Here is a 20,465-nt window from a genome sequence, read left to right as displayed (position 1 = left end):
TCCGCAAAGCAGTGAGATGAGTCCCTGCTCAAACCGTGGATGTGATGGTAATTGCCGAGCGGTTTAGCAACCCACGATCCGAGCCGTTAGCAAATAGACTAACCCGATTCTGAGCGGTTCTAATCGTGCCACCGATATTCAATGGGGAAACGGCAAAGACGATCGGACGAGAGGAAGTCAAAGAATGAGAAGGGTGAAGGAAGAACAAATAGATTTATTAACTATCTAAAAGAGGAAACGAAAGAAGGGAATATACAAGAAGAGGAAACAAAAGGACTTAGGGCAACCTTATACACTCTTATATAACACGCCCATGACAATACAAACACACTCACATGGAATGGTAGCTGGTAGGGGTGGAAGGTCCAGGCAGATGGTTCCAGGCGATGGGGTGGTCCAGGCTCCGGGTCCGCGGGTGAAGAACGGCTGGCAGCTTGACGCGTGACCGGACCTTACAAACGCGAGGGGCTAGAATGTGCGTACGTACAGTGTGCCGAACGCTCTCAAAACCACGGCAGTTCGTATCGAAAACGATCGTCCCAAACGATCCTCCGCACAATGTTCTTATGTTCGCCGCCTCTGCGCTGTTCGCTCGCATCTGCTCTCTCGCTCATCTCCCGTTCATCTCCTCTCTGCCGTGAAAGGGCTTTGCGCTCACGCTTTTATTGCAAGCTTCGCATATTAAGCCGTGTCCGCTTTGCTCCGCCTACCGGTGAACATGCCTTGGCCCGGATTGGTCACGAGGGTTCATTGTTACCTCCCTTCGTGACGCGTTGATGGGGCCACGCCTACGTTCCTGGCTGCTCCTCCCTTCTTCTCCAACTTGACCGCGTGCGTAATGGCGTCTTGAGAAGGGCGCTGCAGCTGGCAGAGAAGCGCAATATGTTGTGGAGGGCAGTTTACGCCACAATATGAATGGAATAGGAATTGGAGAAGGGGGCTAGGTTATTTGATTAATACAATGCAGAGTCAAACTATTGGAAACAGATCCTTACCTGAAACACATACTAATGAAATAACTAAAGAAGAATCTATGGTGTCCTACGTGTTGTACATGGCCTAACTAGGGTGCAACCTTTACAAAGGGGGGTATTTACAAGAATTGTTATTTTACAAAGTGAAGGTTCTAAAAACCGTAACAATAGTTTCGGCAATGTATTACATTTAACAGATAACGTCAGCGTCTTTACAACACCCACCACAAATGACGTGTTATACCTTACAAATCCCTGCTATTCCCATGACATGAAATAAAACATCTGATTTTCAAAAGTTATGTTGCTGTTATTCCATAGTATTTTATTCTCAATTTTATTCTCATCAGGTTAACTCACAAGCTGATCTAGCTCAATTTTGGGGTGGTGGCATTCAGGGGTGTCTGGTGGGCACACCCCACCACTCAAAATGTCTGGCAGTGGTCATTCATGATATTTGGGACTATGCCGAACATTTTCCAGTAGGTTTCACAGGATTAACTCACGAGCTGATCGAGCTCAATTTTGGGCGTGGGGGCATTTGGGGGCATCTGGCGGGCACAACCCACCACTGAAAATGTCTGGCAGTGGCCATTCATGATACCCGGGAGTATACCGAACATTTTCCAGTAGGTTTCATCAGGTTAACTCACAGAGCTTATCTAGCTCAATTTTGGCGTCCCTTTCTAATGGCCCTTCTGACCACACCCACCAGAATGTGCCCGGCAGACGTCCATTTCCTTACATGGACATGCACATGGACCATTGCTATATACATGAAAATTGGTTAACTTTGCAGCTAGGCTGACCCCCCTGGGCTCCCGGTCTAATTCTTTCCATGAATCACACTGATCTACAACATGCTGAGTTGCAACAATCACGTATTTCAAAGGATGAACAAGCTGTTTCATGGCTAGTGGACACCATCAGTGATCTCGCAAATCCCTTCACAGAATCGCAAGACCTCATCAACATAAACAATGCTACTGTAGCCCCAGAGTCTGTTACCACAGATCTTTTAACAACAAAGGCGCATGGTATGACAGCTTACAATGCCTTCAAGGAAGACCGTCTCGGAAGTGATCCTCCTCGAGTGAATTTTTATGATAGGCTTTCAAAGCTGAACCTTAAAACCTTCACTGATGTAAATAAAACAACAGGATTGAAGTCTGGCAGTGGACAGGAAATCATTGTATGATCAACTAGCAAATTGTTTGGCAATATGCTAGTGATGGCACAGACAAGACAGCTTGACATGTGAGAGGTTCTGAAGCATCCCTTGGGTCCACTTCCATGGTCCCTAGCCACTGCAGATGGCATACCAAGGAAAACCAACAAATCAGCTCTCACCAAAGAACTCAGAAACAACATATCACCCATGGAATTCATACAATCAAAGTCGGCGTGTCTCATTGATGGAATGGCACTTGTGTATAAGACAAAAAGTGAGTACAAGACTTTTGGTGACATCGTCTCTCTCATACTCTCAAAGTCTGTCAACGAAGCTTCTCAGTCTTCTCGTATTGATATTGTCTTTGATACGTACAGAGAGAATTCCATCAAATAAGTGGAAAGAGAAGGCAGACAATCAAACACTGGATCTATACAGTTGAAGAACATCACAGCAAAGCAGACAGCAGTCCAGTGGAAGAAATTTCTCTCAGCAACTCCAAACAAAACCAGTCTCATTGAATTTCTTGTACAAGAGTGGAAGCAGGCAAAATACACAGAACAACTAAGAGGAAAGGTTCTCTATATAACCTCTGCAGAGAACTGCTTCAAATTCACACATGAAGGAAGTGTTCTGGTCCCAGAGTTCTGCTCTTCACAAGAAGAGGCAGATACGCAACTCATTTTACATGCGACACATGCAGCAGTTCAAGGCTTCCAGGCCATTGTACTCGTAGCTGATGACACTGATGTCTTCCGTGAAGGCCAGTAGGAGCAGAAACACATCAGTGCAACACTGTATCTGAAATATGGATCCCAGGCAAAGTCACATTACATGGACATAAAAAAAATTGCGTCTGTGCTAGGATCGTCTCTCTGCAAATCATTAATAGGGATGCATGTGTTCACTGGATGTGACAGTGTCAGCACACTAGCTGGATGTCGCAAGATTGTTACTTGAACATGTTGAAGAAAAACTCTGACCTTCAGTGCATGTTCACAGAGATTGGAAAAGACTGTACAGTATCTCCGTCACTCCTTGAGAGGTTAGAGGCTTTTACCTGACGACTATATGCTACCAAGTCCAGTGTGAAGAATGTAAATGAGCTGCGTTATCACTTGTTCACCAGCAAAAATGGCCAAGTCGATCCTCACCAGTTGCCACCTTGTGCAGATGCCGTCCACAAGCACATCCTTTGAGCAAATTACCAAATTGCCATATGGAGAAGGAGCATTGAAGCCAGACCTAACATCCCATCACTAAATGGTCATGGTTGGAAATATGAAGAATATGATGGCAAGCAGAAACTTTAAAAGTTGACTGGTTAGACAGTTCACCAGCTCCAGAAGCTGTAATAGAACTCCTTTCTTGTGACTGTTCCAGGTCATGCCGACTGCCTGGGTGCACCTGCTTGATGAATAACCTCAGGTACTCCGAGCTCTGTAAACTAAAGACATGTGACGACCAGCCGTCTGAGGAGGGAGAGGACATGGTTGTGTAGGATGATGCTGATGATGTGGATGAACTTGATCTTTATGAATTTTTCTTCTGCAATTGATGATGCTAATGATTTCCATGATTATGTTCATTTATTTTTATGAAATTAATTCATTTATTTTGATGAAAATTCAATTTATTTTCATTTTTATGATTATGATTATTATTACAGTGTAATGTATTACAGCTGTAAATGCAAAATAAACTGTTTGCAAGAGCTTACATGTGATCTTCTGAAGCCTAGTATGTCTGTATAACATATACATATTGTTAAAAATCGAACCAATAGGGGGTCTTTTCAACATCATATTTCAGGGTGAAAGCTACTACTTACAGACTATCAGGCAGAAATGTGTTCCTGAATAGCAGAGCTTTTATATGGTACCCACGAACCTTGGCCATCCTGAGTGGTACCAGTGGCTCAATTTTGGGGTCGTACCTGACGGACGAAATGTACAAGAGGTTCTCTTTGGGGTTGGTCCAGTCAGACGTTTTCGTCCCTCACCTCCACGACATTAATAACTGCAGTACAGCCTGCTACCTTTGGCCCGTCCGATAGTGTGCAGTTCCGTGCTAACATTTATTATACTGATGGCCACAACAGGCCCGTCAGTGTTTACGAGGGTACGGTCCACGACTAAGCCCAGGATTGGTTGCCCCACCAGCCTTTCCAACAGGCCACAAGGCTCCCACCAGGTCGGGTGAGCACTCCCTTGGAGCTCCCTTCGTATGCATGAAAAGTGTCGGGCCACTAGGTTTCATGGATTTGGAGTTATTGAGGAGACACAATGACTGACTGACTGACACATTCTCTTTTATTATTATACATATATAAACAATTTCAATTGAGCATACCTTGGGGTGACAAGTTGCTTCCAAGCATAACTTCATTGCATATCAGAAAGCTGAGTTTGCATAATGTCTGCTCCCAGCTTGCTCGATGAGGGCGCATAATAATTGGCCTCTCCTTGAAAACACTCTCTCCACTCGTAATATGATGGCAGATCTGAGAAAATGCTCTAGAAATTGAGTTTGTGAAACCCTCTGAGTAGAAGCAATATACTATCATAACTTTGTTGTTCCATATAAGCTATGCTCCACCAAAAACAATGTTGCCACTTTGACAAATGGTTTAAAAGGTCAATTTGAGGTCAAACGGTTATAATATGTCGAAAACGGCAAGAAAATAATGTGTTGCTCAGGATTCCTTCCTAAGTGGCATAATGTACACAAATACGAGTCTTACTGTTTTGTGGTGAGATTGTATTCAAATAAATTAAGGAATTACAGAATTACATTGCAAATGTAAGCATATTTGGGGTCAAAATATCAAATAATGACATGTAAAAATGACAAAAAAAACCCATAATTTCCCCCCTTGAATGTTCCATAGGCGACGTCAATTTATATGAAAACGAGTTAAATTATTCACATATTCTACTCCAGCTAGTCGACTTGTTTTATTCTGGCTTTGGATATCACATTTGAAAGAAATGTCAACACGGTCAAAGCACATCAAGAGCACGTAATCATTAAAGGTCAAGCTGTGTGCTCTTCAAAGCGTTTTGTACAGTTGCATCCAATCTAAGCAAAAATTGTTACGCAACTGCAAACCAAAAACTCAAATTCAAGAACATTTGATAATTACAGGATTTAACTTCCACCATATCAACTCTGTAGTTGTTAGTCTGTGGCCATGGTTTACAGCTGCTTCATATGGGCAATGAAGACTGTCCCCCAGCGGGTGTCGTTGACATGATCGTATAAAGCGAACCATGTGAACCATTTATTTGAGTGCAGAAAGGTACAATTCCCAATTGCCATCCCTGGCTGCACATGTGAACCTCAGCAAAATAGCAATGCAGCTCCTTGTTTTGCTTCCAAAATGTAAATGGCAGATTGTCAGCATTGTCTGCATCAAACTGCTTCACCAAATGCAGAAGCTCTTGCACGTGTGGTAGCAGTTCGCGGCCAGAGAGTCTTCAATCATCGAGTCACTGTTTCTGTTGAATCCTCTGGCAAAATTACCAGCCAACTTCTCGACTTCAGCGGAGGCCGATGTGTGATTGGCAGAGGCCCATTGAACGAATAATGGCCAAAGGATGTTCCACAGAACTTCAAATGTGAGTTTATGAGTTTGGATGACCCTGTTAAACAATTTTCCTCATTAAATTGTCAGCGGTGTTCTTGCAATAAACACCACTCTCCACCCAGTTGACACGCATGAACCCTGAGTCTTGCCATATGCTTGTCGATCATCTTTATGAATGTCCCCCAACACGAAAGCAATGTTCTCACGTTCGCTTGGTCTGTGCCATTGAATCATCTTTGCTTTTCAGTATAATTGCATCAACGACACTCCCCTCCTCGTCAGCATGCCACTCAGTTCCCGAAACGTCTTCCATGCACATCTCACTCCAGCAACCATTGCCGAGTCTGATTCACCTTCTCCATTCAGCATGTCTCCTAGGTAACAAAATGTTTTCACACCTTCCAGCTTCACGCCGTCTCCAAGATCCAACTCAACATTTCCTCCATCTGCAGCTCCCTCTGTGCACACCTTGCACTTGAATGTAGCTGCCACACTGGTGAATGACCCTCTCAAACCACTACATTTTTGATGAACCCACTCAGCGCACATTGTACATTGAATGGAATTCACTCTGACACTCTTCCGGCACACAGCACACGGCCACTTCCCAGTTCTTTCCACCTCACCACATGCTTTACCACTTGCCATCACCTTCGTTTTTCCGATATTCACCTTCAGACCTTTTGTCTCCATACATTCCTTCCACTTGTTCATCTTTTCCTTCAGTCCATCCATACTTTCCGCAATCAACACCAGATCATCTGCATACAACAACTCCCACGGTAAACCCTCCTTTACGTTCCGAGCCAGCACCTCCATCACAGCTACAAATAGTAGTGGACTTAGTACCGACCCCTGATGCACTACCACCTTCACCTCAAACTCACCACTGTTCTCGTCCTTCGTCCTGAAAAGCGGTGCACGCTCTTTTGTACATTGCCATCACTACTCTGATCAACCATTCCTCCACTCCTAACTTCCTCATTGCCCATGTCACTACTTCACGTGGAACCCTATCGATTGCTTTCTCCAGATCAACAAACCCAAGAAACAACTTCTTCGTCTTCTCCATGTACTTCTCCTGCAACTGCCTCACAATGAAAAGTGCGTCTGTCGTTCCTCTTCCTGGCATAAATCCAAACTGCATTTCGTCGATCTTCACCTTCTTCCTTATCCTCCTTTCCAACACCCTTTCCAATACCTTCATTCCATGCTCTAATAACTTTATCGCTCGATACGAGCCACACTCCAGAGGGTCACCTTTCCCCTTTATAGAGGGACGAGGGTACTCAGTTCCCAATACACTGGAATGCGGCCTTCTTTCACCACCAGATTGCAGATCTCTGTCATTCTCTACACACCCCAATTTCCTGCTGCCTTCAACATATCTCCCACAACTCCCGTCGGCCCTCCCGCTTTTCTACTCTTCATTGCTTTTATCGCTTCCTCAACTTCCTTCTCGGTTATCTTCTCTGCCGGTCCTAAAACTGGGTTACTCTCCATGTTGCCATCCCATTCATTCTCTGCATTCAACAGTATTTCCATATATCTCTTCCATCTTCCTTTAATTCCATCTGGGTCCACAACGATTTGTCCCACTTCATCCTTCAAGCAACTCACCGCCATCACATCACACCTCTCTTTCGCTATCTGCTTAGCAATCCTGAATACCGCTTTCTGACCCTCTTCCAAATCCAAGCGTTCTCCGAACATTTTCCTACATGCCTCCTGCACCTTTGCTACCTCTTTCTTTGCAGCCTTCCTGGCTGCCTTATAACTTTCATGCTCTGCCTTTTCTGCCCCCATACCCTTCGCCTTCTGCCACTCCTTGAACTTCTTCCTCTTCTCATCAATCTTCTTTCCAACTTCATCATCCCACCACCATGTTTCCGAGTGCCTCGGTGGTCCTTTTAGAATTATCTATTAGAATTATCAGCTCATTAGAAGAAGTTTATTTATCTTGCCCCTGGCTTCATCCAACTGGATAGATTTGCATGGTCACCCACAAGGATGTCATGAGTGCACTTCAGGGACTGGAACACCATTATGTAAAGTGGGTTCTGCCCCTCCTGTAAAACATAAAACAAATAACTGCAAGTTTATATATACATCGCACATCATATAAAGGAAAGAAGAGAGAGAAAAATGTGAAATAGGAAAAAGATAGAAAAAGATTGGATTAAAAATATAGAAAGTAAGGTAGAAAAAAAGAGAATATACACTACATGACTAAAAGTATGTGGACCCCCCTTCTAATTGGTGGATTCGGCTGTTTCAGCCACACCCATGTCTGACAGGTATATATAATCAAGCACACAGCCATGCAAACTCCATAGACAAACATTGGCAGTAGAATGGGCTGTACTGAAGAGCTCAGTGACTTTCAACGTGGCGCCGTCATAGGATGCACCTTTCCAACAAGTCAGTTCGTCAATTTCTACCCTGCTATAGCTGCCCCGGTCAACTGCGAGTGCTGTTTTTGTGAAATGGAAAAGTCTAGGAGCAACAGCAGCTCGGCCGCAAAGTGGTCGGCCACAGAAGCTCACAGAACGGGACCGCTGAGCGCTGTAGCACGTAAAAATCGTCTGTCCTCGGTTGCAACACTCACTACCGAGTTCCAAACTGCCTCTGGAAGCAACGTCAGCACAACAACTGTTTGTCGGGAGCTTCATGAAATGGGTTTCCATCGCCGAGCAGCCGCACCTGTTACACCTGTTACAGTAACACGGCGCTGGAAGTGGGAGCCGGCAATAAGTTTCCTAGGACTATCGGGTCTTATGGTCACTTAGCGACTCACTGAGTCCATCTGGGGTTATCTGGAAGGGGCGGGACTATAACAATATATGGAATAGAAAAACAAAGAAAGATGCACAGGAAAAAAAGGAGAAAATTAGAACGGCACTCAGTAGAGCACATACCTCCACCAGGCTGAACAATTTGTTTTGTATCACATTGATTGGCCAGATCTGGATCCGGACATCAACCAAAATCTAATCGGTTTTTTGTCACCTAACCAACTCATCCACCTAGTTTTGTCATTGTTTGTCCACAACTTTTTGAAGCATCATGCTACATATCCTTTTTGGCCTTTTCATTCAATGGTAAAGAATTACTTAAGAGATTTTAAAAACCTCTCGTATCCGAATACGTATTTGGAACTTTAAAATTGAATCAATTTGGCCTTGTCACGCAACCAACCGGTCCACAAAATTTCGTCAAAACCCATCCATAACTTTTTAAGATATATCGTGCTCTATATTGGTTTAAGCCCTATCACTCAATGGTGAAGAATCACTTAAACAATTCTCGGATCTGCATTCGAATCTTCACCAAAACTGAATCATTTATATCTTGTCACACACACAACCTCTCCACCAAATTTCGTCCAAATCCATCCACAACTTTTTGAAATATCCTTTTCACAGACAGACAAACAGACAGACACACAGACAGATAATTCGATAAAAAACATAACCTCCCCTATAACATAAAGAAAAAACAACATAGAGAGAAATAAATATAAGGAGAAAAGAAAAACAATATAGAGAGAAAAAGCAATATAAAGACAAAATAAAAATAATATAAAGAAAAAAGAAAAAACAATATAAAGAGAAAATAAAAAGCAATGTAAAGAAAAGAAAAAATAAAATGAAGAGAAAAAAACAATATAGAGATAAAAGAAAAAACAATATAAAGAGAAAAGAAAAACCAAAATAAAGAGAGAGAAAACACAATACAGTATAAAGGGAAAAAGAAAAAAACTACAAAGAGAAAATAAAAAATATAAAGAGAAAAGATAGAAGAAAAAGAGGGAAAAAAAACTGGGAGGAAAAAGAATAAAGATGGAGGAAAAACAAAAAAAATAAAGAAGGTATGTGTAGAAAAAGATAGCGAAAATAGAAAGGGTAGAAAAAAAGATAGGAAATGACAGAAAAAGAGGGTAGAAAAGACAGACAAAGGAAGAAGAGTTTAGCAGGTACTGCCTCACACCTTTCCCTTCTTGGAAGGCTGTGGGAAAATCATTGGGTTCTCCCGCGATGAAGCTGAATGTCCAGGCCTGTTACTCTCACATCAATCACAGACAGGTTGGTGGCCTCTCTGTATTATATACCGCCCCCATTTTGGTCTTGCAACATCTGCCCTCTTTTGGGTTTGTCCCTCCCAGATTTTTGTAGGGCGCACAAGGTCTAGCTGCCAGTAATTATCTTCTTGTTAAATTCCCAAATCCATGCTCACCACTCACTTCCACTCATTTGTTTCTCTTTTATCTCGCTTGTGGAACCAACTCCTGAGTTTGTTTTATCCCACTCCCCTCCCTGGGCTTTAAGGCAGACATTTCACCACTATACACCATGGCTCAGGCCATCCACATTCATCATTCATATCCATGATCTATTCTACCCCAAATGAACCCATTCCCAAGCACTCCCCTTTTCTGGGTTAGAATGATTTCCCCCCTCTTCCTCACCTCTTTTTGTTTGGTAGTCATCAGTTGGTTTGTTCCTTTTTATTTTATCCCTGCCTTCCCCTTCTTCTTGCTGTGTTTCATTCAGCTTGCGTGCAGGGGCTGTTCAAAAATTACGTAACGCTATTTTTGTGAAATCTGACACTCCCCCCCAACCTTTTTGTAACGCTCCGTAACGCCATACTAATCACCCACTACGATGTTACGTAACACTTTAAGACAACCCCTCCCTCCTCCCCCCCACCCCCACTTCCTCCAAAGATCAACTTCATTGGTCAGCCGATATTCTTGTTCACAACGATCAGCGAATAATCAGACTTCGTGTGGATCGTGTCCGGTTTAAACAAATTCATTTTTAAATCGCTCTTCATCCGACTTGTTTGTGAAAAAATATTTCTTTGTTGGTTAATGAAACAAAATATTTGTTGGTTAATACGTAACGTAACGTTACGTAACGCCACTGCAGGACCCCCTCCCCCACACCTTGTAACGCTCCATAATGCTTACGTACACAAGGTAATGCTTACGTAACGCCATTGCAGGACCCCCTCCCCCACACCCTGTAACGCTCCGTAATGCTTACGTGCACATCCCCTTATACCCCCACCCCTCCTCCCGAGCGTTACATAATTTTTGAATGGTCCCCCAGCTTGTTCACCCCATGTGTCCTCCCTCCCCATTCCTTGATCTCACTCTCACTCAACTCGTAGCTTGCTGTTAAAACAGCTGTTCACCACCATCTCTTATCTTCCCCCACCCAAAATCTTGATCTTTTCTACCTCTGCTAATTCACCCCAGATCCACCTTTTTGAAATACCGACTTCTTTTTTGGAAGTCCTTGCAGTGTCTTTGTGTTTTATGCTTCTCCCACGCCTCCTCCCCCCAAGCCCTCTCCCTCCCACAGATCTCCCGATGTCCCTGCTCTCAAATGTTGTGTTTGTGCTTCCCCTTCGCTCCCCATCTTGTCTACCACTCCCCTTATTATATGTTTTATGTGTCAGTTTGATTTTTTTTGTGTGATTCATGTTAGCTCTTTCACGAGCCTCGATGTTGTATACAAAAAAAAATATCTGCTGCTGGTGTTTCCCCCTTTCCATTTTGTTTCATTCCATTGTGCTCTCGCTATTGAACGAGCTTCAACCATGTATCGCCATAAAAAGAGAAACGAGTTTTAAAAAACAACAGATGGATAAGATATAGAAAAAATGAGCAAAAAGCAAGAGAAAATAAAGATCAAAAAGGATGGATAAAATAACATCAGCAAAAGATCGAGAGGGGAGAGAAAAACCACCACCTGCCAGCTGCCATTATATTGGTCGAAATACCGCTTCGAATAAGGCAAACGTTTTCCCATAGATTTGTATAAACCCCAACCCTGATCTGATTCGTTCATATCGGAGACGATCGTTCGGTGTTATTACTAGTGAGGTTTCTCATGACACTTTGCTACGTACGGTCACGATGCTCAATCTCATGAAATTGTCTCTGTTGGACCGTATAGTCAGGTTCACTATGTTGTTTCGTTCAAAATTTTTGGAGATTAGCAAAACTATACATTTTTGGAATATTCAGAGCATGAGGAACCCAAAAATTAATGTTTACATTTGCGTAGACACCTTTGCGAAAATGACACTCAGGACAGGGATGAAGATCTGTAAAAGCATATTCCTAAACGGTATAGACCTCGTAGATCCTGTGTATAGGACTTATAGTTCAATCTGATACTACCTATAACTTCCTATAACAACCTATAACTTCAAAGGACTTGCAATATCATGTATCTATATATATAAAGCAGTAAAGTATGTTTGTTTGTTTGTCCTCTTATAACTCGAGAACTACTCATCGCAGAGAAAAACCAAAGGAATATTTGGAATCAGTACGTCTCAGAGCAACTACAGCACACCTTAAATTTTAAAAAACTTCGGGTTTTAAAATTAGCGTATTAGCGCAGAAGCGCTAGCAGAAGAGGGAGGGAATCGAAGGGAGGGAGCGCAGCGCCAGCGCTTCTGTTAGCGTAATGGTGCACAGGTGGTTCTCACTCTTGCGCATGCGCAAATGCGCTGTTCCGATGCTTCATGTTCCTGCAAAGACTTTGGCGCATGCACAAATGACGACACATGGGCCACTGTATGTTCGTTTAATACGTACGCGCTTTGATGGGCGGGGCGTATGGCGTTCATGAAATGGTCGAATGCGGAAGTGCTTGAAGCCGTTGCGAGCGACTCGCACGATCTCTTGTCATGGTCCACAAGATTATCACAGAGACGTGCAGCTTCCAGCATTACGAGATATGATCGAGACCTAACTTTTGAGACCAGTCGCAGCCTTCTAGGCCCCGTGGTTGGTTCAGACGACCCCGACAAAGGACGTGTTGGATTTTATCGCGAGCCGATTCGAGCGCCGACGTGCCGGCGAACAAAACCAGTCATATCATTTTAACGCGTGGTTCGATTTTTACAAAATAAACTTTTTCTTGAAGGGCTGAAGCGTGCGCTCACAACGATACCGAGTTTGACCCTGGGAGAGCCGTTTTGCGCCGGCAAAGGCGCCTTGATTCCGTGATGACCATGTCGTACTGCATAGATTACCATAAATTATAATATATTACCGGCGGCGCGTTCCGTGACGTCACGGCTCACTTAATTGCAATTATCTCTGGGATTCCTTGGCCGAATCGTACCAACTTCTATATATATAAAGCAGTAAAGTATTGTTGCGGATATGGGATTTGGCCTCCATCCATATCCGCTTGTAAATATTCCCCTATTTCCCCAATCCTCCCCAACTATCCCCAATCCCCCATTCCCTAGTCCCATTGTCTGTAAACAACACTCTGTAGAACCGACCTTCCCCTTTTTCCCCCATTAAATGTCGTACCCAGGTTCACCGCATCTCACGTAGACAACTATAGGACATCTTGCTAGTTATTCTTAGTCTATGTCAGTTAAGGACTCGTTTCCATTAATTCTGACTCTTCGTTGCACCAGAATGTGATTGTATGGCACCAGTAGTAAGTTTAGGACCTCCCAATACCTCCCCACAATCTCCTCTCCGCATCCTCCCATCTTCCTCATGAAACTACAACAACAACAACAACTACAACAACAGCGGGGGGCGGCGCGGCAGCGGCACGGGGAGTGCGCGTCCTCACTCCGGCTTGGTTAGCCGCCATTGACCACGTGCTCCGACGGGGTTACCACGAAGGGGCTGACTGTCAGCTCCTCGTCAAGGGCGGAGCCCGGTAACCCCCCGCAGCCAATAAGAAGCGGCGGGCCGATTCCATCTGGGGCGGAGCTAACAAGCCGAGGGCGTGTCACTCCCCGCTGGATAGACGCAGCCACTTACCGGAGGTGACGTCAGATGCGCCCCCAGCTTGAGGAGAAACAGACGCCACCTCCAGCGCGACGATACCTCCCCGCATATCTGGACCGGACCGTGTGGATCCTGTCCCTGAGCCAAGGTGCACCTTGAGCCATCGATTCTGCCCTTCCTTGCCATCAATCCCTGTGTGAGTCAGTCTTGTCCCGTTTATCTGTGGTCTGTCGGGGCTAAGATAAGACCGTGTTTAAGTGCCCACCTTTCTGTGCTGTACCTCTTGTTAGTGTAATCTAAACATATCCCATATTATATCCTCCTCCGGAGGTCTTGAGAACTGTACCCCTGGTGTCGTGTCATTTAATCCCAGCCGTTGTGTCCTTTCCTTCATTTATTTAGCATAGCGCGATTCGGCCAACGTTCGAGTGGAATCGGGTAAACTGTGCAGACGCGGTCATACCAAACCGCTCGGTAAACTAACATCCAAAACCGCGTCTGTAACATTTGGTGTCGGGAAGTGGGATTCGATCCGGAGCGCGTTTCACGCGCTCGAAATTATAACGGCGAAATTTGATTGTGTTTTACAAAAAAAAAAAAAAAACCCGAATTTTGAAAGTCGCGATATGGCAGACCAAGACGGCTGGGTTCCGGTAGAGGAGAGTGAGGCAGGGTCGATCCAGGACCAAAATGAGGGACATGAGGAGAGCGAAGCAGTGAGGGTAGCAGGGTCGCAAAATGGCGTCGTCGCGCACGAGGTTACGGACGCACAAAATGGCGGCCTCGCACACATGGTTATTGTGGCGCCAAATTTAGCCGCGCCCGTGACCGTAGCAGCGCCGCCGATGGATTGGGGCCTATTTATGGAACAAATAAAGGCGCTCATGGTCCAGACAAGTGAAGACCTGAGGAATGACTTGGGAAACCAAATGGGGGCAATGAGGGACGAAGCGAGGGCTCAGAGTGAGCAATTGGGGGTAATGGGAAACCAAATGGGGGTAATGAGGGACGAAGCGAGGGGTACCGGTGAGGGGTTAGACAATGGGATAAAAGAGGTAAAGAATGGGTTAATGGGGGTAGAAAATAGAATGGCTGCCCGGGAGAATCAGATAGAGGGAGTGAAAAATGGGTTAGAGGGGTTAGAAAACACCATGGAAGGCAAATTGAGGGACATGAGGGACCAAGCGGAAAGGGAAGTTAAACAAATGGGGCAGCAGATAGAGGGGGTCAGAATGGGGGTAGAAACCAAACTGGATGCTCACAGGGAGGAAATGGAGCAGATGAGGGTGGCATCTGGGCAGGAGATGCAAGTGATGGGAGAGGAGATCAGAAGAGGTGTGAGTGAGGAGGTCGGAGGAGTGCGCGAGGAGGTGAGGCACTGTAAGGAGCACATGGAGAAGGAGGTGAGAAAGGGGACTGTAAAGTTACAAGGGGGCATAGAGGACCTGACGCAGGAGGTGGAACAACTGACAGAGGGACAAAAAGAACTAACGGACCAGGTAAAGAAGAACACAGCGGTAATAGGAGGGTTAAAAGCGACACAAAATGACCTAAAAAATGACTTGGTAGCGACGAAGAGGGAATGTCAGATGGTACGTGAGGGACTGACAACGAGGTTGGACGAGGTGATAGAGGTAATGGAGACGAAGGACCGGCAGGTGAGGACGCACATGGAAACGGTCAAGGTAGCCTTAGAGGCCGAGCTTGAGGAGACGTACCGGGAAATAAAAGAGGTAAAGCAGAAATTAGAAGAAGTGGAAGAAGGGGTGAGCGAAATTAAGAAGCGACGGAGAGAGAATAAGAAAGAGATAAAGGAGGAGATAAAAGAATTGGTCCAAAGTCTGTGTTTGGATCGTGATGATGTGCTCATTAACCGGATGAGGGATTCGCAGGTGATGGAGGAGAAGCGAAGAGGAAGAGGACCCGGTGTAAGTGGTGACCAATATGGTCGTGCGTATGATGCGCCAGGTGATTTAAGAAGCTTGGGGGTCGAGATGGACCCGGGTGTTCGTGAGAGGCCGTTGGTGAAGTGTGCGACAGGTCTGGTGTGCGAAAAAGGAGGTGTGCGAGAAAGTCCGACTCTGGGGTGTGTGAGGAAAAAGTGCGTGCCAAGGAGTGAGGGTGCTGGCGAGAGTGAGTCGGTCGTAGCGCGTGTGCGAGGGAGCACATGGAAGCGCGGTGTGGTAAGTGTTACAGAGGGTGTGACGGGAGAGTGTGCGCAAGAGTGTGCGCGAGAAAGGTGTGGGACGGACAGGTGCATGGGGAAAGAGTGCGCTGTCAAAGGCAAGGAAGAATGCACACCTGTGGTGAGTGTTACAGAGGGTGTGACGGGAGAGTGTGCGCAAGGGTGTGCGCGAGAAAGGTGTGTAACGGACAGGTGCATGAGGAAAGAGTGCGCTGTCGAGAGAAAGGGTGAGTGCACTGTCAAGAGTGGTGGTGAGAGTAGTGAGAGTGACAAGGAGCGTGAGTTGGTTGTGACAGGTGAGCGAGGATGTACACCTGGAATGGAAGGATGCACACCTGGAATGGTAGAGCGTGAGTGGGAATGCACGCTGGAATTGGTAGTGAGGCACGTGGTTGGGTGTGCGAGTGAGAGCACACCTGTGATTGTCACAGAGGAGGTGACCGAGGAGGGGGCGCGAAGAGGTGTGTTGGTGAGGTGTGCGAGCGACGAATGTGTGCCAAGGTGTTCGGTGGTCAGGTGTGTGACCAAGGCTGGGAGTGGAATGAGTGTACCGAGGTGTGTAAGGAAAGGTACGAGGAGCATGGAGACGGCTGGATGTGTGAGCAAGGAACGGGCTGCGGGGTGTAAGCATGCAGGTGAAGCATCGACGTTAAACGGAGCAGCGGTTAGGTCGACTTTTAGCCGAATCGGGCCCTCGGTGCGCGCCGGGCCTCGCTTTGAACGGCCGCGTCCGTGCTCCACTAGGCGGAGCTGGCAGCCCGATAGGAAGGGTCGTCATGGCGACCACTTTTTGTTGAGGCGTGCCGGCAGGTCGAGATCGGGACATTGGATGGCTCCGTGCCGAGATGGTGCGTGGGATCTTGGCACGGGTAAGCCCCCGTCCCTGCACCGAATGCCGGACGCATCCAGCCGCTGGCACCGAACAACCCGCATTCATGGCTTGGCTGTACGAAGCCGAGCTTTAGAAGTTAATTGGCGCACCGAGAGGCATTAGTGAGTAGACTGTGTGATGAGGTTAGTGTTTTGGCCCCGAAATTAGAAAAAAAACAAAATTTGATGATTGGCAAAGGATTGGCAGGAATGATTGGCAGATGATGGGTAGTGAGTGGCAAATTTTTGATTTGTTGAAATTTGATGTGCAAAATTGGTAGTGGGAGATGCCCGATGTGGTGGGATGGCAACTCTGTCATCCCTCACAAAGCTGGGGCAAATGCGCTATAGTTTATGGGGTGTATGGCAGTGAAAACTAGCCCGGGTGGGTTAGGATATTGATAGGGCCCTAGAAGATGACATTAGGTAACGTTAAGGTTAGTTAGTGACTGATACCTGTAGTGGGGACGCAGGTAGATTAGTGTGGATTATAATGACGAGGGAGCGCAATAGTTTAAAGGGACGACTGGGAAGCGCAAGTTTCAGAGGGGAGTAGCTAGATGAGATGATGCTGGGTGAGAACTGGAAAGGTGTGTGGAGCAGTGTATGAGTAGTGAGTGTTGTGGATCAGCGCGAATGCGCTTGGGGAGAGAAGGGTGCAGGTGGCACCAGGTGTGAGAGCACAGGTGTGCAAGTACAGGTGTGTGGAATACGTGGAGTAAGTGGTACGGAGTGGTGTGCATGGTGCGAAGGTGTGGATGGGGGAAGAGTGGACCCCTTTCACGAGTACCCGGGGCGGGTAGTGGAAGTGTTAGGTAGAGGGTATAGGTAAATTGTGGTTGGATATTGGCATTTGTGGTGCGGTCGCAGAATGGTATTGTGGATGGGTGCATTAGTGTTGTGGAAATGGCTGGGCGTGTAGCCTGTTAGTGTGTGTAGTTGGTTGGGCACTCCACCACTGTGAGGATGTCGGCCAGGTGAGGCCGCAGGTGGGCTCTGGGAGCCGTTAGTGTCAGTGGGGCCCGAGGATCCGGAGGACGGACCCGGGTAGCCCAGTGCCAGAGAGGGCACCGAGTGGGGAGAGCGCCAGAGGGCCTTCCCCAGGTAGTTAGGTTAGGGTAAGGAGCAGGTAAGCTCGGAGGCAACTGCAGTGGTGGAGGTGTGCAGGTGGGTAGACCTGCTGGGAGAGCTACACGTCACAGCCCAGAAATTGTGCGAGAGCACCGAGTGTTGAATCGGGGGAGTGAGACCCCAAATTGAAAAGCACCACAGTTTGGTCAATGGGAATTGGTTTTTAGAACCCATAGTGTAAGAGGGCCAATGGATTGGCAGGGAAAGACCCCGGGTAATGTAAAGTTGTTAAAGTCATTTAGGAAATAGTTAGGATTGATGAACCTGTCGCACCATACGCAGCCACTTACCTGTGGTGATGATGATGACTCCACACCTGTGTTTTCTTTGTTCTGTGTGCAGGAAATGAGAATTGCTGTGTGGATTGGTGAGACGCATCACGACGTGGATAAGACATTGGGGTGATTCCATCTCTCCCTCCCTAGGAGGGACTGATGATGAATTGGTGATGGCAAATTTTGATGTTGAATTGGAGATGGCAAATTTTGATGAGAGTTGGAAATGGCAAATTTGATTGGTTAGGGGGGAGAGAAGACGAATTTGGTTTATGGGAGGAACGGGGAAGACAGTAGGGACGTTTGTTGATTAGTAAAGTAGATGTTTATGGGTAGTGTTGTGTTTTGTGGATACAGTAAGGGGTAAGGGAGGGGCAATGTAGGTTACCTGGTGGGGGGGGGGGGGCGTACGGTAGGAACGTACCTGTCTCACCTGGTTCCCATGTGCCCCCAGTGTGCATTACCTGGTATTGCGTGCACTTTTGCGCCCTTACCACCTTACTCACTTGTCTTCTTCTTTTGTCTCCCACCTCCGAGGATCTGGCTTTGGGGCAGAGAGAGAGGAGAGAGAGAGGTGCTGGCTCCGCAGTTGTGGGCCTGCACTTTCGCTGCTTGCTGCCTGGATCGATACACCATATGGACCGCAATTTTTGTGGCCACCCACCATGGACCGCAGTCTTTTGCGGCCAAGCACCACCCGTTGATGGACCCATGGGTCAACGTGGCACCTATGCCATACAGGTGAACCACTTTTAGTTGGCCCCCTGATGGCCACAATTTAGAAATGGACGCGGTTGGCGCCTTTCTTTATTTTTGAAGGAAGCCAGAAGGCCAAGTGCACCACATGAAGGCAAGACCAGCGGCAGAACATCGGCCGGCTGCGACACCACCGGTGATTGTTGAACACTTTATTGGTGCACCGGATGGTGCTGACTGTACATGATGGGGTGGTGCTTTTGGTGCTTGGAAGGGGTGCTCTGCACATTATTAAAGGCCGTAAGGCCACAGAGCACTCGTGGGTTGGTGTATCGATGCTGGCATGCGTGCTCTCTCTATGCATAACATCTGCATGTGTTCCTCCAAAAACAGGTCCTGGATCGTAGTGTAAATATCAGTGTAGTCTTATGTAAATAATGCTCCCTACCGGCTGTATGTTTAGTTTGAGGATTCTTTCCGCGATTCGGTTATCCTGTGGGTGGTGTTTCTGTGAGGAGAAGGGTGCAACGTCGCAGGGGGACATATTTACTCATTTGTGAACATCTGTAAAACTGTCGCACTCAGGGTTGAGTTAATAGTAGAGGGAACTACATCTGAGTGCCACACTAAAGTAGGTAAAGATTTATCGGGTCGGGACGCCCCCGAGGTAGAGAAGGGTGCAATGTTGCGGATATGGGATTTGGCCTCCATCCATATCCGCTTGTAAATATTCCCCTATTTCCCCAATCCTCCCCAACTATCCCCAATTCCCCATTCCCTAGTCCCATTGTCTGTAAACAACACTCTGTAGAACCGACCTTCCCCTTTTTCCCCCATTAAATGTCGTACCCAGGTTCACCGCATCTCACGTAGACAACTATAGGACATCTTGCTAGTTATTCTTAGTCTATGTCAGTTAAGGACTCGTTTCCATTAATTCTGACTCTTCGTTGCACCAGAATGTGATTGTATGGCACCAGTAGTAAGTTTAGGGACCTCCCAATACCTCCCCCACAATCTCCTCTCCGCATCCTCCCATCTTCCTCATGAAACTACAACAACAACAACAACTACAACAACAGCGGGGGGGCGGCGCGGGCAGCGGCGCGGGGAGTGCGCGTCCTCACTCCGGCTTGGTTAGCCGCCATTGACCACGTGCTCCGACGGGGTTACCACGAAGGGGCTGACTGTCAGCTCCTCGTCAAGGGCGGAGCCCGGTAACCCCCCGCAGCCAATAAGAAGCGGCGGGCCGATTCCATCTGGGGCGGAGCTAACAAGCCGAGGGCGTGTCACTCCCCGCTGGATAGACGCAGCCACTTACCGGAGGTGACGTCAGATGCGCCCCCAGCTTGAGGAGAAACAGACGCCACCTCCAGCGCGACGATACCTCCCCGCATATCTGGACCGGACCGTGTGGATCCTGTCCCTGAGCCAAGGTGCACCTTGAGCCATCGATTCTGCCCTTCCTTGCCATCAATCCCTGTGTGAGTCAGTCTTGTCCCGTTTATCTGTGGTCTGTCGGGGCTAAGATAAGACCGTGTTTAAGTGCCCACCTTTCTGTGCTGTACCTCTTGTTAGTGTAATCTAAACATATCCCATATTATATCCTCCTCCGGAGGTCTTGAGAACTGTACCCCTGGTGTCGTGTCATTTAATCCCAGCCGTTGTGTCCTTTCCTTCATTGATTTAGCATAGCGCGATTCGGCCAACGTTCGAGTGGAATCGGGTAAACTGTGCAGACGCGGTCATACCAAACCGCTCGGTAAACTAACATCCAAAACCGCGTCTGTAACA

Source organism: Myxine glutinosa, chromosome 4 (assembly GCF_964187855.1).
Source record: "Myxine glutinosa chromosome 4, kmMyxGlut1.1, whole genome shotgun sequence".
In the NCBI taxonomy this organism is placed as follows: Eukaryota; Metazoa; Chordata; class Myxini; order Myxiniformes; family Myxinidae; genus Myxine; species Myxine glutinosa.
Note: the sequence above shows the minus strand (reverse complement) of the source record.